Genomic DNA, 17,655 nt, shown 5'->3' with positions numbered 1-17,655 from the left:
CACGCAATTTTAGGAAGAGTTTTTTAGGAGGTTCCCGCTCCGGCCCTGACAGTCCCGCCAGGTTTTGAGCCAGGTGCCGCGGGTTGCGCACGGTGACGGCTCTCCCTAGACTGGGGCCAGGGCGGACAACCTTCTAAGTTCCTAAAAAGTTTCCAGACGCGGGGGCTGCCTGACCCCCACTGGCTCCGCGGGGGCCGCCGGGCGGGGCCGCCCCGTCCTGCTGCACCTGCGGCCCCGGCCGGAGCCCCGGGAGCTGCGGGCGCAGGGGGCAGCGCAGCGCGGCCCGGCCCGCAGGTGCCCCGGGACCCCCGCCCGCTCCTTACCTGGACGGGTCCCGCCCAACTTTCCCACTCCGGGCGAAACTTGCGGCAGGCAGCGGGCCCACTCCCGACGGCCACCTCCAGTCCAGTCCAGTCCAGTTCAGCCCGTCCCGTCCCGTTCCGCCCCAGCCCCCCGCCAGCCCGGCCACAGGGGCGGGGAAAGGGGGCGGAGGAAAGCAAGCCCGCCCCGCGCTAGGCATTGTACGCCCCCGGAGCGCCCTTCCCAGCGGTTGAGGCGGCGTAGGCTCCTCCTCCCCTCGCCATGTTCTTTGTTTCTCCCGCTTTTCCCGGCCGTTCCCGGTGACGCCGCGGCCGCCCCGGCGGGGCCGGCGGAGCGGAGCGGGGCCGCCCCGGCCGCAGGTGACCGAGCGGCCGCCCCCGCCCGAGCGCCGCCCCCCCGCCGGAGAGGATCCCGGCCCGCTCCGCCAATGGGCTCGGGGCAGGGGGCGCCCCGGCCAATGAGGCGCCGGGGGAGCGCGGAGAGCCCCGCGCGGAGCCAATGGGGCGCGGCCCGGCGGGCGGGCCCGCCTCCCCCGCGCGGCGCGCGGCGCGGGGCGGCCGGCGGGGGCAGCGCGCGGGGCCGGCCGGGGCGCGCCGGGCTCGGTGCGGGCTGCGCGTCCCCGCGGGGCCCCCGCGGCACGGCCCGACCTGCCCGCCTCGCCTGCCCGCCCGCAGGCTTGTTCCGGGAGGCGGCAAGCTAGGACGGAAGAAGGACTTGAGGACAAGCAGAGTGATGTCCCCGCTGGCCGTCCGGAGAGAGGAGTTGGTAGAGACCAAAAGCCTCCCTTGACTCGCCCTTACGTCAGTTTTGGATTGTAGGGAACACCAAGTCCCTTATATACCCAAGCAGCGAGCAGAAGAAATGGTAGCGATAACTCAGAGGTGAAAACCGCTACTTGGGGTCTCCCATGTCTATCGTGGAATTACCACGATTTGAGATCACCCAGTCCGACCGTCCCCCTGGCGCTGTAACCCTAAACCACGTCACCCAGCAGCACAACCGGAGACTTCTTGAGCACCTCCAGGGGTGGTGGCTCCACCATCTCTCTGGGCAGCTATTCCAGTGCCTGCCCACCCTAACAGTAAAAAATCTTTTTCTATTATCTAATCTGAATCTCCCGTGTCTCACCTTAAGGCCACTTCCTCCAGTTTTCTCACTATGTTATGCTCATTTGGTGACCGACAAGTATGCACCATTCGGTCCTACCCTGTAAGTCACAGTTATGCACCTCAAAACTGGATGTTTATTGTTTATTCTCAAAATACATATTTTTATTGCTTGGTGCTTGAACTTCTGTCATTATTCCAGTCCTCAAGTTCAGGCAAACCCTTTTCCAGGCTATCCTGATCTTTCTAGTGGCTGTTTCTCCCAGCTGCACCATCAGGGAATGTCACTGGTACACTCCGTAATTAAGTGCATGGATGGACATGTTAAACTTTAGGTAGGTGTGATGCCCGATCCTTCTGGAGCTTCTTTCTGTGAAGGAGTACTCACTCTGTGGCATCTTTTAGCCAGCTTCTTACCCATGCTGCAGCATCTCACCAACCCCTGTAACAGTTTTCTGTGAAATTATGTACCAAATGCCGACTGAGATCTAGTCATGCTGAACCTCCTGCCTTCTCCTTATTCAGGAACCTTCCTTTGCTCACAGAGGGTACTGGGTTTGCTTCACAAAATACACCTTTGGTAAAGTCCTGTTGCATTTCATCCCACTTTCCACTTACTTGCACCTATTTAATTGTATTCTCCTTACATATCCTCTCAATCCTTAGTGACTTATGGCAGTAGACAGATAGTCTGCAGTTGTTGGTGCTGATTTTGAATGCTGGCAGTAAAAGCACACCAGTGGGTACCCCATGTGGGCTTCCTCCTGGGAAGAACATCTGACTCTTGCCCTTTGATGACGATTTCCATGGAAGAAGTCCTATGCCAGTGATATAGCAGAAATAGAGGCTAATTCCTGCTTGTATGCCATACGCTGTGTCTTGTGGCCGTGGAAGACTCATCAATATTATGATTAACAAAAATAGATTTGGCTAACTTGGATTTTTCTCCCATACATGGCATGAATGTCCTTCTTTCTCAGCCTTTAGTCTTGAGAGACGAATATCCATGTGTAGGCACCCCTCCTGTGCATCTCAAAGCAGAGCCTGGGCTTAGATTTTTTTGCTGCATTTCTATTTCTCAATTAAGATCTGACCTACTGATCTGATTTGGTACTTTTCTGTTGTCTGCAGGTTTTAGCACAATGTTCAGGTGTTATTATTGTTTACAAGGCTTGCATTTCCATCACAGCCAGACATGAGTCCAGGGACAGAGCCTAGCTGTGCCATTGTGGTACAAATGTCTCATCAAGGATAAACCTGCCCCCAACAACCCACAGCTCAAGTTGGGCAAGATGTAAGGGATGCTAAAGGACCAATGACATCTAGTATTTATACTGGAATAGTTACCTAAGAATTAAACCAAATTTCAGCAGCAGAGCAGGGCAAAAATTTCGGAATTGCTCATATCCATACTGCATAAATCCCTCCTGCAAAAGCCCACCTTCACAATATGTGGGTGAAGTAAGATGCTGGTCACAGCAGATACATAGTGGTCTGCATTGCCTTTATGGTCTACCTCTGACTGACCCAGGGTAATTGGCCATGTTCCTCATAACCAGTTTCAAATGTGAGGAAAACTTTTCCTAAGCCACTTTTACAGGGGAAGAGGGTTGTGTAAGTGTCATATCTCACTACCGCCATCGACTAAGGGCAGAAATGGGCACTGCTGCTTGGCTGACATCTGGTAACCCCATCAGAGGTGATCTGGTAACCCCATCTCACCAGGCTTTAACACCCAGATGGATCAATCAGAAGGCTGAGTTAGCCCAATCTTGCTGGCCTTTGAAGACCTGAACATTACTTGTTTACACTTAAAGTAGATTGGTAAACATATAAAATTTGGTCACATATTTAAAATGTGCAGGCCTATATTTATTACCTTTTTTCACTCACATTTTTTTATTGTAATATCTGTGAGTGAAAGCTATTAGACCTCCAAATGAAATGTTCTTTGAGTTAGAAAAAAAATGGTGTCTACTTTGTTAGGGGCATATCTCTTACAAACATGGTAAGTCAGTGGTGCTCTTGTAGTGATTAATGGAGATGCCATTCAGAGTTCGTGGGGTGGAGGGGGTTGGGGTTTTTTAATTACCAAGATAAACACCTTATCAAGTCCATTGCTCAAAGACAAAACAACTGTGTTTTACTTACTTTCACTGCTGTAGTGAGATGAAAAAGTGGTGATATATTCTCCCCAGAGGTCATCATAGATACAAATAAGGTTGTGGATCTAATATATATACACAGACTGGTGGACAAAGCCCGGGGTTTATTGTACTGTAAGAGAAACTGAACAGAAGGGAAGGAGGAGATTAAACAAGGCATTTGGAAAGAAGAGGTATCTACCTTACATGGCATCTGGTTTGCAGTAGAGCTGCTGGATGGGAGGCTGAAAGGAACAAAAAGCACAGTCATTTAATTTAATTTTTTAATGAAGGACAAACACACTGCAATATTAAGAGCAAAACCAGTAATATCTTCTTGCCTCTTCTGATCCAAACTCAAGAAATGTGTCTCACATCCCTTTTGAGCCAATACTCATGCTCTCACATATTATTTCCACCAGAAAACCAAGTCAAGGGTAGAGCTGAGAGCTTCAATATTTTTTCAGTACTCCTAGCATTCTTCCAGTCTATTTTCTATCAGAAAGATTGATTCCTCATGTTTCCCTGAGTCAACATATTCCACCCTTCCCTTGCAGCTCTGACCACTTGTCTTTGCCTCTTATCTGGCTTTTCCCAGTCACAAACAAGCAACACATTCTGGCTGATGTTCTGTTTCTGTGTAGCATGGCCTATATAATCTGAGGCTTTGGGTGAAATTAATATTACACCATTTTTCTTACTCTAGAAATGTCTGTACTAAAAAAGTGACAAAGTTGGGCACCCCTCCAAGCAACACATTTCAGCAGTACAAAATGATTTTCTGTGTAGTCCAACTTTCAGAAGAGCTCTTGGTTTTATAATGTCTAGCACAAGAGGATCTGATGTGGGTTGGCTGATAGATACAACCATAATGAATCTGCTTAATGAATAATGCTAAGATTGGGCAGTTCTGCCACTTCATTTCTGACTGAAACAATAATTCAGAAAAATACATTGTTCCAAAATTCATTTTCTTCTTCACTGTAATGACGCTTTTTCATCTGCAGGAGATGTAATGTGAATATATAACATTTGGACCAGAGAGGTTATATCTTTGTCCTCCACTATTGTCTTCAGCGCTGGAACACAGCAATGGGTTTCTTTGAAAGCACAGTAGACAGCTTTTTAAAGTGGCCTCTCTGGTAAAGAGGACAGCAGCAGATGTCCAATTCAGTACTTCTATCATGCACTCGGTGAGATACAATTAAAGAGAGGTATGTAACCTTTAACCTTCCAAAAACATGATCAGAGAAACTGGAATATTGTCTTGCGTGTGAGCTTTAAAGTAAAATTAACACAGCTTAGAAAATACTTGAAAAATACAATTTTACAATTTAAACAAGTGATGTTTAGACTTCAGATCTCAGCTATAATGAAATACTATTCTAGACTGATAGGGTTCAATTTAGTGCCTCACAGAGGTACCCATGATATATATCCCTCCTATTACCAGTTACCCTCTTCTCTCTCCATAATTATTAATACCACAGTTTACCTCCATATAGCATAGTAGAAGAAGTATATGCTAACAAAAAATACCTGAGTTCCCTAAGAAAATGACTATATATGATGTATTGACCATGACAGCATACGCTTGTCATTTCTGGTGAGCTTCATGGGACTATGCAATAGTTAATTCCAGAGAAATGCTGTGGTTGAAAACGATAAAATAAAATAAAATAAAATAAAATAAAATAAAATAAAATAGAATAAAATACTATAGCCAATTTTCAAAAGATGCAGAAGCTCTGTTTTCAAGCCTTGTTGCCAAGTCATTTGCAACTTACATTTGAAACAACAAAACCCTAAAGAATAATGAGCAAATCAATGTACAGATACATGCCATATAGCTTGAATGCATGTGTTTGCTTCACAGTAGGTGGTGTTACAGCTCTTCTTTTACCCTAACCTAGTAGCTTTGGAAGAGGGTAGGGATTTTTCCAGTAGCTGTTTTGAATTGCATTCTGCTATTGTCTGATAGCATCACTAGCTGAAACCTTAGCCATGAAGTCAAAGTTAAGCCAGGCATGAGAAAAATCTTTAGTACTGAAGGCCAACAATAAGGGCAACGTGACTTTGAATTGCTGTTTAAAGAACGAAGGGCCCGGTTTTTGCCCTTCTGGTATCAAAGGAATTTTCTCCTTAAGCCGTCTTGCTAAAGACAACAGGACTATATAGTTAGTGCCACTTGAGATTAGTAAAAAGCAAAAAATCTAGTAGTAAGAGGCAAACAATTACAATTAGAAATACTTCTAATAAATGTCTTTGAAGACAAAGAAAGCAGTTCTCCTGGTACAAGATATTACATAAATATATACATTTAAAGCAATTTATATTTGTAATACTAAAAGAGAACAGTAAATGTCTGTAGCTCTTTGCATCTTCTACCAGAAATAGACCAGAAAATAGTAAATGTATAATTCCCTAACAAATTAAAATTTGGAGTAGAGGTCAATACAGAAACAAGAGAGGGGAGAACATGAAATACTGTATTGCAAGAACTATTATTTACTCATTTTTGGACAGTTCTGTGGTGGTAAATGTGTGTAGCATGAACAGACGCACTGTGCATGAGCTTGTAAACTGTGTACATTGGGGAGATGCCATCAAACAGCATGAACTAACAATTTTGGTTTGCAAGACAAGCTGCTACTATCACACGAGTTTTGTAAGGCTCCTCTTCTCTAGCTGAATGTGTGGGACAAGAAAGCAAAGTAATTAGTCCATATCCTTTGCTTTTTTCTGAGATAATTTTTCTCATTGGCTAGAAGTCTTTTTTTTTTTTTTCTCAAAAGATACTTTCAAGTTTCAGGTTTTCTGTGCTGTTTCCTACAACATTTGTACAGTAACTACAGCATAAGGAGCAAATAAGTAATGCCACAATATTTTATCACATTATTACTTTGGTAATATTAAACCATTGAACATGTCATTCATGATAGTATTATTTTCTATAGCAAATTACCAGGAAAAGCAAACATCAGCATTTTTCTTAAAAGAGTAGCTGGTGGAGTGTAGCTAAAGATTGTATCGTCCAGGGACAAAGAATTACAGGGCATAACTGTAATTCTTATATTGCATAATATGAGTGCTTGATTTTGTGGCTTTCTTTTAATGTAGCTTTTAAGTTTCTTTAAAAATTGGAGGAGGAAACCGCAAATTCATCATGACATTGGCACATTGGGGCTGAAATGTTTAGGCACCCCATTGAAACCACACCTGCTTGAAGCAGCTTTGTTTGGTTTTAGCAGTAGCAGTTTGTAGGAGGACCAGCACAAGAACAGGTCTGCTCGGTGGGTTTCAGTGATAGTGGCGGCCACAGAGGATTCAGGGAGCTTGGCTATCACTCCAGAACCTGCCACACTATTTTCATGTGACAGCTCTTCCATCTGTTCCTCTCAAGGGTGATCCATTGATCAACAGTGCTTCCCGAATCACCTGCCCCTGCCAGCTGCCCCAAATCTGCCTCATTCCTTCCATTTATTTTAATTTTGTAAAGTTCTTGGAGATCTGCTGATGCAAAACAATGCTGGAGAGGCAGGTGCTTTTCCCAAACACTGCCTGCAAAACAGATTGGAACAAAGAAAGAATGAACCAGAAATAGGACCAAATCTGCCTGATCAAGTGACGAGCACCAAGAACAAGTGAAACCACAGATAGGAGATCCATATCCTCCCACTACACTGTAGAACAGGTAACAAACCTGTTTTTCAGGTCTTGGTAGTTGCAGTAGTAGAGATGCTGTGAATTTCTGTCTGTCTTTCAGCTGTCTGCAACAGCAAATACATTTTGTGGGTGATTGCATATTTTCAAGCTAATCATCAGGAAAGCTCTGGAGCACAATGTTGCTTTCCTGCAGAGATGCTTTTTAATTTAGTCCTGGTACCCGATGGCTCTCAAACACTAAAGGGTCTAGAGATCCACTGTGAAGAGGCAAGGTTGTGTGTCTGTACAGAGAGAAAGGACACAACTGGTGTTACATGAAAGACCCCTTTCACATGAGCTGCATGTCCATCCAGGCCTGCTCATCCCACACTCATCTTCACGTCCTACCCTCGCTTCCACATCCCACCATGCTTCTGCATCCTGCCCTCATCTCTGCATCCCACCTTTGTCTCTACATCCCACCCTTGTCTCTACATCCCGCCCTCATCCTCAGCCACCCAGCTTTTCATTTTGGTGGGCATTTCACCTGGAACAGCTCCAGAATGATGTGCTTGATTCTCATGATTGCCATAATAGTTTCATAGCAAGTTTCAAAAGTGCACTGAACTGACAGCACTGTTGTGCTGGAATAGCTAGAAAATTTCTGTACTAAGGCACTGCCTTAGCTTGCACTCCCATCTCCTAGAAGCCAGTTTTGTTAAAACACACAACTCAAAAACTGAAGTCTAGTAACATCGTAGTACATATACTTGAATAAAATCTGCATTTTTTTCCATCAGCTGAATGATTTAATACATGTGGTTTATTCAGCAAGGTTGCGAATGAGCTGCTGTAACAGTAACTTAATGATGGCAAGCTCTGAGTTTCAGGCAGTGCTTTTTATAGCAGGTCATTGCTGTCTTCAGTGTTTGAGACAAATACTGGATTCATTGGGAGATCTTTCAGCAGAAGGATATGTTGAAAAGCAGCTCTGTCAAAGTGACTTTGCTGCTAAACATTTTCTAGTAGTCATAGAATCTGAAATCTGATTTATTAATTAAATCTTATCAGCACACGCACTAAAGAAACCTGCATGGCTGAACTATGCCCTTCTTAAGTGAGATTAAAGGACATGACAAAAGTTTGTAATAGTATGCCTCAGCCCACATTTCCTGTAAAGGATATAACTTGTTATTTTTCAAAATATGCTGAATATATTTTCTTTATATCTTGGTTTATTATGACCCGTGGGAGCAACTGTAAAACTGAAGCATGCAAAAACTAAGTGAAAAAAATAACTGGGTTACACAGGAGGAGCTGGCATATCCTGACTGTATTATTCTCCTACAAAGGAATAGAAAGGTATTTGGCCAGATTTTCTCCAAAAGGGACAAAAACTTCAAAAGAATCTTTGCTTAAACATTCATTGAGTAATTTTTCAACTAAATTTATCAAGCTAAATGACACATTGAGAGAAATAGAGTATGTCTTAGCATGAACAAAGGAATAAAGAAAACCCTGTCAATTAGCAACATGTAGCTGAGAGCATCATCCTATGACATTTCTATGAGATAGCTGTAAATAGTGCCTAGTCCCCCAGTATGAGACAAACATCTTGCAGCCTGCTCTGTGCTGGGTAATTACAATGCACTGAGCCTGTATGTTCAAATTTGTCCTTGATAGGAAAACAATTCCCCAAGCCCCAGCAGGTTCCTCTGTAACCAGACATAGGCAGCTTGGTGCCAGTCTCCCCCAAGCCCCAGGCTCACCTCTCCTGTCTTTCACATTTTGTTGCTGCTGTTGTGTTTTTGCACCAGTCTGTGCTTCTTCCTGTAATCTAGGGTGGTTAATGTGCAGCACTGCTTCCCCACTGGCAGACTTCTAGCCTTTGAAATTCATTTGAATTCCTCATGTGGTGGCACCAAGGCACATGGATAGTGGTGGGCTGGTGCTCTCTGAGGGACGTGAAGTGTTTACCAAAGCTGCTTTTTCCCCTTGCTGATCTGCACCTCTCTAAACCCCCAGACTGCCCAGAGAGACATCCTCCAGTGTGGAGCAGGCTGGAGGCTGGAGGCACCTCTGCTCTGCTCTGACTCTGCTGTGAGGTGAGCACCCTTGCTGAGTGCCATGTTCTCCCAGGGCTCCCAGGAACCCTGTGCCCATCACAACCTCACCGTGCCCACCTTCATCCCAGAATCTCCCAGTGCCTTTCCAGTTTCACAGAGACAGCTACAGTCCTTAACCCCTGGCCAAGGTGACAGCAGATTGGAAAGCACTGCATGCGGAACAGCAACATGGAGACAGCTGAATAAGTCCTGAATTACTCATTTCAGCAGTGGCATGTAACAAAAGCAGCATTGGTTGGTAGTGCAGTAGTTTACTGGGTGTTACTGTGGCATCAGGGTACTGCCTACCTTGGCTTTGACCCAGCCTGTGTAGTTACTGTTGGAGGGGGATTTGTGTGCAGCCCTTTGCCATCTCTCCTCTGCTAGAGAGCATTTTCTGGGCTTCTCTTATGCCTTTTTCTGATCCTTTTCTGCCACGCCAGAAAAAAAATGCAGGGGCCTTTTTCTGAGTACTCCTTTCTTATGTCAAGGAGCAGTCAGTTGTCTTTGGTTTCACCACCACTGCTATTCCAAGTCTGTATCTACTTCACACAGCCTGAGTAATGTGGTACTTTAGGCTTCTGGCACCACTTGCTAAGCCTCCTGATGGCAACAAGCCCACCTCCAATGTTGCACCACCTCCATGGTGCCATCGTAACCATGACCCAGCTGCTGCTCGCTTGCTCCCCCGTGGGAAGCACAGGCCTGGTTTTCCCGCTCTTTGTTCCCTGTGTGGAACAGGTGTCTCATATCCAGAGAGGCTCACTGCAGTTGTTCACCACAGTTGTGTTTGTTTTGCTTCAGCTGCCCCTGTTTCTGATCATGTCTCACTTTGGCTCTGAGGGTGTTACAAAAATTGGTTACAATGTCACCCCCTTGAGCACTGAATCAGTGGCAGAGGCTGCTGCCATGTACAGGGAACAGTCCATTTGCATCCTTCCTCAAGCATCCTCACGACAGTCCACCTTCAGAAACCACAGGAATATTGCAGAGCAATTAAATAGCTCCTGGCATTAAACATGAACATGCTCAGTATGACATTTTGCCAAGGGTGGATTGGGATTTCATACAACATCTCACTGCAGGTACTTACACACTCTGTTGGACATGAATGCTTGGCTAGACAATACGTCTTGCCTTGGAGGAACCAGCACAAAGCACCGATGCGCCAGCACCTGTGGGAGCAGATGGCTTGCCTACTTTCCTCCAGACATTAAGGCTCCAAATCCACAACACATCTCTTTCTCAGATTTACAAAAAGCTGCAGAGGAACTGTCTCCTGTCAAATTTCTTGTTTGGAGCTGGTGGGACCAGCTCCAAACTCAGCTATTCACATTGCATTGTTCATTTCTGAAAACTTATATCTAGAGTTTAAAACTAAAGGCTGAAAGTGGTGGGGAAAACCCAAGCAAACCACAGCATGTGTGACTAAAAGCAAGATGATAATCAGTGGTCCTTGAGGCCTAAACCCTTGTTTGTGAATCACCAGGGACTGGAATACAGATCCCATCAGTGGGCAGCAAGGCAACAGATTGTGTACAGGTGGTCCAGCAACACCAAACCTGGGGAGAACTGTAATACCAGAACTTTCCTTGACTTTCTGAAATCCAAGACAGTCAGTCAATACAGAAAGTATGCTGAGTGACCATTTCCAGCTCCAATAGGAATTTTCTCTGACCTTTTGACAACTACCTGCTGTATCACCTCCCCAGCTCAAAAAAAGGAGAGAATAGTTTCCTCAGTAGATAGCTCAGGTTTAAATTTAGTAGCTACTTTTAGAAAATACCTCAGGATTCTTGGACAGGCAGCTTTGTGCAAGTACTTCTGGCTATCACTGCTGTCTCCGTAGGGATGAGAAAAGGCTGTACTAAACAGGATAATAATAGCAACAGAAGAGTGATACTGCTCTTGTGTGCAGGATGGGTGAGATAAATGTCATCTTCCTCTTATTTGCCTTCATAAATCATCTCGCTTTCTCTTTTTTTTTACCTTAGGAGTGTTGATTTTCACCTTAAATGAAATGGGCAAAATATCATAAGGGAAGTCCAGCTATTAAAACAATCTGGTTAGACTTTTCATGCCCTTATTTCCTGACAACTGAAAGGACTTTGGATTTCATGCATAACAAAAGCTTTTGGTCCACAATGGCAAGAAAATTACTTATATTCTGTATATTTGTTTATGTGGCATTAGGTAATTCTGCTTTCAAAAAGCACTTTCCTGTACATATAAACACACCAAATCCCTAGTGAAGATCATCGAAAGAGAAATATAATTTTACCTTACTAAATAGGTAAGATAAATTTGCCATTTAGCGGATCCTTGCCGAGCCATGCAGGAACACTGTGGGTGTTTGGAATTCACTCCTATTGTCCCCAGGCTGAATTGCTTTGAAAAAGGTCACATGAGGAGGAAAGGAAGTTTTGACTTTCACATGCCTGTTATTGCTAAGGAAACCACTTCCTTGGTATTCACATATTCAGCATGTCTCCAGTTTTGGTACTCTGACAAATGACATCGTGCTGCTGCATTGAGTAACAAAGAAGGGTGGAGAAGGCTGTTAGACAACTTGACGTGTTTGAAACACCAGTACAGCTTTTGTAGGACTGTCAAACTTCAAGTAGGCTCTGTGAGAGTAAGCAGGGTCCTTTGCTAGCTGCAGATGCGGCACCTGGAATTTAGAAATGTTTAGAAAAGGTTTAGAAAAGGTTCTGGCCTACACCTCAGCAAGCTCAGGTGCAGTTTGGAAGTTTCCTGGGTAGTGATGGCAATATTCTTACACTTCTGTGGATACCCAGAGACAAATTTTCTAATACAAATATGCCGATGCTATTCTCTGCGTAGAATTTATTTCAGCTTTCAAGTACGTGCTTGCCTTTTCTTTGGCATTTGGATGTCAGGAACTGAGTATCCTTGGTATGTGGTGATTTCAAAGGTACTTGGATTTGAACTTTGGCTATGCAGGACTTTTCCCATTTTTCTCACATCTTACTCAAGAAATTAGAAAGAGTGACAAGCTACCATTGGTCAGGACTGAAAATCTCTACCAATATGGGGATTTTTGTAAAGAGGACTGAAGCAAAACTTCTTTGAAATTTTATGTGCAAATCTCAATCTGACAAGAGGAAAATGTATCAAAACTAGGCTTATTTCTACTCAGGGATAAAAAGCAGTCTAGTATACCTCAGGATACAAGTGGGCTTTACTGTAAATATACAATAGCTACTGACATTACTAGGACCAAGTGTGAGGCATGCACAAATCATAGGAATTGAACAGCTAAAGCCCTGCTCAATTTACTGAGAGGCTACTAAGCTTTTGATATGTCAAGATCTATTTGTCTAAATGTTATCTGTAAAGACAACATAATGTAGTGAACTGAGCCTGGGACTCAGGAAGCCAGAAATCAATATTCTAATCTTGGCCCTATCTCAGATGCATTTGGTAGCTCCAGAGTAGTTGCTTAATCTGCCTGCACGCTTGCCAGAGACAAAACAGTTCAAATATAATAAACTCCACTGAATTGCTGTGCAGATCAGTTCACAGCTTCTGTATAGTTCTTTGAAGAACTGAATTATTATATAAATATTACCATTACATGCAGGACTTCTCAAGGTTTGTCTCCAGGAACATACATACCAAGTATCTTTGGATTTGAGAATTCATTTCTAGCAGATGCCCTTGCCCCATAGAAGCTTGAAGCACAGCCTGGTGGCAGCCCAGAAGGCACAATGGCATCTGGCATGATACTGTCTTTTCCCCCCCTCCTTTTTCAGATGTTTTCTCTCAGAGAACATCCTCATTTTCATTCTGACCATGGCAGGAGTTGACCACACTTCAACAGAAGTTATTTGCTTAATGCACAAATAGCAGAGAGAAGGACCTATGGCCTGTTTATTTAGGAATTAAGACTAGAAAATAGTTGTGATTTCTCCTGGGTTAAAATACTTGAAAACATGCTACTCATTTCCCCCAATATAGTAATTTCTGAGTGATCATCTTACTAGAGGCTTAGCTGAGCCGTACTTGTGTCCAAGGATCTCCGAAGGGTTACCTGAGGTGAAATAAAACATAAGTAAAGTCACAATAACCTTCTTCAGCTTTTAAGACATAAAACCAACAAATAAAGAAATTAACCAGCCAACACCACAGATTACTTCCTATAATATAGGAAAGAAGAGATATACTGGCTGTATCTCTCTTCCATGCAGGAAATGAGTTCCACCCACAGAGGACAAGAACACCCATATCCTAGCAAATTGTGCACTTTTCCAGCCCAAAAGAGCAGCTCTTTGTGAATTGTTCTTGAAACTATGAGGGGTTTTTTTTAGTTTTGAAATTTCTAAGAAAAAACAAGGGCTAAAACAATCGGGTCTACATTTACTGGTATGTATATTTGTTTTACAGTCATTACTACTTGCAGAAGGGGGTCGAGCACCTCTAAGAGCCCAGGGTTTGTCTTCTGTCCTAGTTGGCCCTCATGATGCTGTTAAAATACACAGGCTGTGGCTGGCAGGTGGTAGTTACGCCCGAACCTAGGCAAGGTTTTGTTCCAGAAGAAGCTGGAGATATTTGCTACATTCAGTGGTGAGGCAGCAGGGAAGGCAGTGCACAGGGGGATGCACTCACAGCAGCCGGGGTTGCTAAGCACACAGCCTGCTATGCCGCTAAGCAGGCAGAACCCAGCACAGCCATTAAGTCTGGAAGAGGCTGAGTATTTAATAAGCTGCATGCTACCATGCATTTACATAGCTTAAGTTGTAGTAAAGCCCTAGCAGGAAAGGGTCAAAAGTGCAGGGCTCGAGGGCTAGAGCCCACGCAGACCGCATCGTAACCCATCCTGTCCTCAGCAGAAAAGAACTTAGGGAGGAACCACAAGAAAACAGCCTCATTCCAACCAAGGAGAACTTTAAAGGCCAAAAGGCAAGAATTTAAAAAATGTAAATTTAAAAAATAATTGAAATTATAGCACATGTGACCAGGTCTGGTAAAACTCAATTACACAGAGGTTGCAGAGTATCTACATGCCCCCAATAAACCAAGCGTAAGGAGTGCAGTGGAAAGGAAAATGAGATTCCCGTCCTTTGTGGTTTACACATCTGAAACAAAATGACTGTATGCTCACCCTGTGTGCTCTTAAGACTCTTTCATGTGAATCATTTGACACTTATTTATTTCCCAGTATGCATATTTAACTATTTCCCTGGGCATCACCTTCACCCTGAAACTGACAGAGACCGGAGTCCTGTTTCAGGCAGTGACTCCCTGCAGCAAGTTCTCTGTCCTCTCTATTCCCTCCCTCATTAGCAAAGGCTGTTTCAATACAGAGCTACTGACTTTGGACAGGACAGCCCATGTCTGATTTCACTTCCTTTAGCATAGTCACAGACTTCAGTGACTGTGCTTTTTGCTTTTCATTTATACTGACGTAGCTGAGATTGAAATCTGTCCCACAGCAAATATTTATCAGAGCATATCAAAGGAAAAGCAGACCAGAAGAGAAACAAGCACAACAGCGAGTGCCATTAAACTTTGCCAAGTTAGATTTCAAAGTCAATGGAAACCACCCCAGAGACACAGAGCTAAAATGTAGGACAAAATAGAACACTGAAAAAAAAAGTTTCCAAACACTGGTGTCCTACAGAACAAGTTTTGATTACTTGTAAATTGCAAAGATTATGAAGCAAAAGCTCCACAGAACTAAGAATATGTGAACAATGTCAATGGTCACTGCCCTGGTGCTTTTGTTAACATCTTTGCTTTGATATGTAGACCCATTGCAGCTATCTGTGCAGGTCAGGGACCCTTCCTACAGAGTACTAAGGAAGTAATGGGACAACATCCACAACTGGCTTTCTAAATGATATAAAATAACGGGATGCGCCACTTTAATTAGATAATTAAACTGTTTCTGCTTTGCTAGATGCCAAGGACACCCAGTTTCTTGGCAACAGACCTCTAATTTTCTTTCTTTGATATCCAGGTCACAGCCATTTGGATTAGAGGCTCATTTCCAGCAGCAGTGCACAGCAGGGGCACACAGCTTCCTGTCCTGCTGTTGGTATCCCCCCTAAGTTCAGCATCTTGCAACTACATTTATAAAAGCTGTTAAATGCTAAAGTCCTTATAAAGGGTAGTTTCTCAATATTCACAAAAATTCACAAAAAAAAGACATTTAATATCATATTAAATACATATTAAAGTAATATGTAAGCATATTAAAAAATTAGGCAGTCCTGTGCAACACCAGCAACCTCTTACATCATCCACAACAAAATGTATCCCTGTTCTAGCTAAAGAACATGACTGAAAGTGTTAAAGCAAGAGAGAGGAAAACTCTTCCATCCCCAGCTCTCAAGCTTCTTTGAAAATAGGGTCTACCACATCCCTGACCATTTGCTATCATTCCCCCTTATGAGGGAGAGGAACACTGTGCTAGAAGAGGTCTACCTGCTATCCAGATTAGGTGAGGAAATCACATACCCTTACTGAGTGTTGGTCAGCTACCTGGAAGAAAAGCACGTAGCTCTGAATGCCTGTACCAGTGCTTTGCCTGAGCTGACATCATTTGAACTGTGGAGCAAACTACAGCCTGAAGATTATCAAATGTCATCAATCCATATGTCAGGCACAGTAAGTCAGGCACAGTTAGTCATTCCCAGCCCCACATGAACTGTAAAGGTATAACTGATGCCTAAAGATTTTTTAGCTTTTTCATGTATTTGTAGCTTTGTAGATTTTTAATTTATAGTTGTATGGTTTCTAGTATTTTTTCTTGCAGTTTCTCACATTTTAGAATAATAAGCTAACTCTAACTAATTTCATATCCATGAAATTCTGTTTAGTCTTATTCTTAGGAAGAGAATTTCTGACAAGAACATCTGGTTTTCCACCAGAACTTAACAGACATAACAAATAGGGCAAGGAAGCCCCTGGACCAGCTCCAAGGGGCTGACCCAAGGGTGGGTTACTGGGGCAACTGATCTCCTACTGGATGTACCTGCTAGATATACTAATTAATTTACCTTATAAAAATTGTAGAAATCCTTTATCACACATGCGGGTAGCCATTTCTGTGCACCTGAAAGCTTTCATTGAAGACCTGCTTTTTATCAGTTGCAAGTTTTTGTCTTTTGATTTTAGTCAACCTAGCAGCCCATGCATATTTTTGAAAACCAGACACTTTTTAAAGGAAAGGACTATAGAGCACGGTACCAAGGGGTGGGTTAGACAGAACAAATCATACAGAGCAGATGGTAGTCACAGTGCTTAACGCACTGTTGGAAGGTGCCCAGCTACTCTACTTAGGAGTGACAGAAGAACCTATAGAGGATAATGACTTTGTCAAGTGCCAGCAATTTATTACATCGTATTCCTGAGAACAGCTGAGGTGAATTAACCACAGTAGCCATCTACTACTCCTTCTGACATGCCTGAGATCCTGTCTGTAGTGCTGCTGAGGTTGCTGGTGCCTTTTGGGTCAATGTGAACTTGTTCAAAGCTAACCCAAAGCCAACTGGCAGAGTTAGCGTAGCACCAAACCCTCGCCAATAAACCACCCAGCAGGCGTATCAGCTTATGCTTGCTGCTACACTAACCCTCACTTGGGTTTTGGTCAGCTTGGAGTGTGACCAGAACAGAAAATGTTGACACACACACACACAGAGCTTTACAAAGAAGGTACGCCAGGTGTTACCACAGTACCAGGGAAACATGCCTCCCTCCAGCTACTTCAAGCAAAGGTTATGAGGAATGTGCCTTCTATGCACTCTTTCATCTGACAAAGGCAGTATATATGACAAGATATTTGTATTCTTGTGTACAGCCTACATCCATGCCTATATGCATCACCATTTATTTTTCATTAAAAAACCCCCATTGAGCAATTTCATGAAAATAATGCTGCAAAGTGAATTTTGGCTGAACTCAAAGAGATTATTTTTCTCTTGCTTGTCCTGAATTTTATCTTCCACTAGGGACAGGTGAGGTAAACAAAGCAGATTGCTGATGACAAATATTTTGGATGTATTTTGGAAATGAAGGGGTTTTTTTCACCCCCAGAGAACAGCCTGGTCCTGTAGGATTGGTATTTCATGCACAGAAGGGGAAATGAATTAATTTTTACTCAAAAGAAGACCACTTTTTTCTAGCAATGAGCCTGTCAGAAATACTGTTAGTTTTATGAACTTCTGATGATCAGGTAGCCGCCATTTTCAACATGATCTTCTGTTGAACAAAGTGCATGAAGTGCACGTGTCATCTTCTCTTGAACCATAGCTGTCCATACCCAATCATCTGCAACATCCAAGAAATCACGGATCAAAGTAGAGAGCA

Source organism: Corvus cornix, chromosome 3 (genome assembly GCF_000738735.6).
Source record: "Corvus cornix cornix isolate S_Up_H32 chromosome 3, ASM73873v5, whole genome shotgun sequence".
Taxonomy (NCBI): Eukaryota; Metazoa; Chordata; class Aves; order Passeriformes; family Corvidae; genus Corvus; species Corvus cornix.
The sequence above is the reverse complement of the archived record's forward strand: the minus strand, read 5'-3'. Positions refer to the sequence as shown.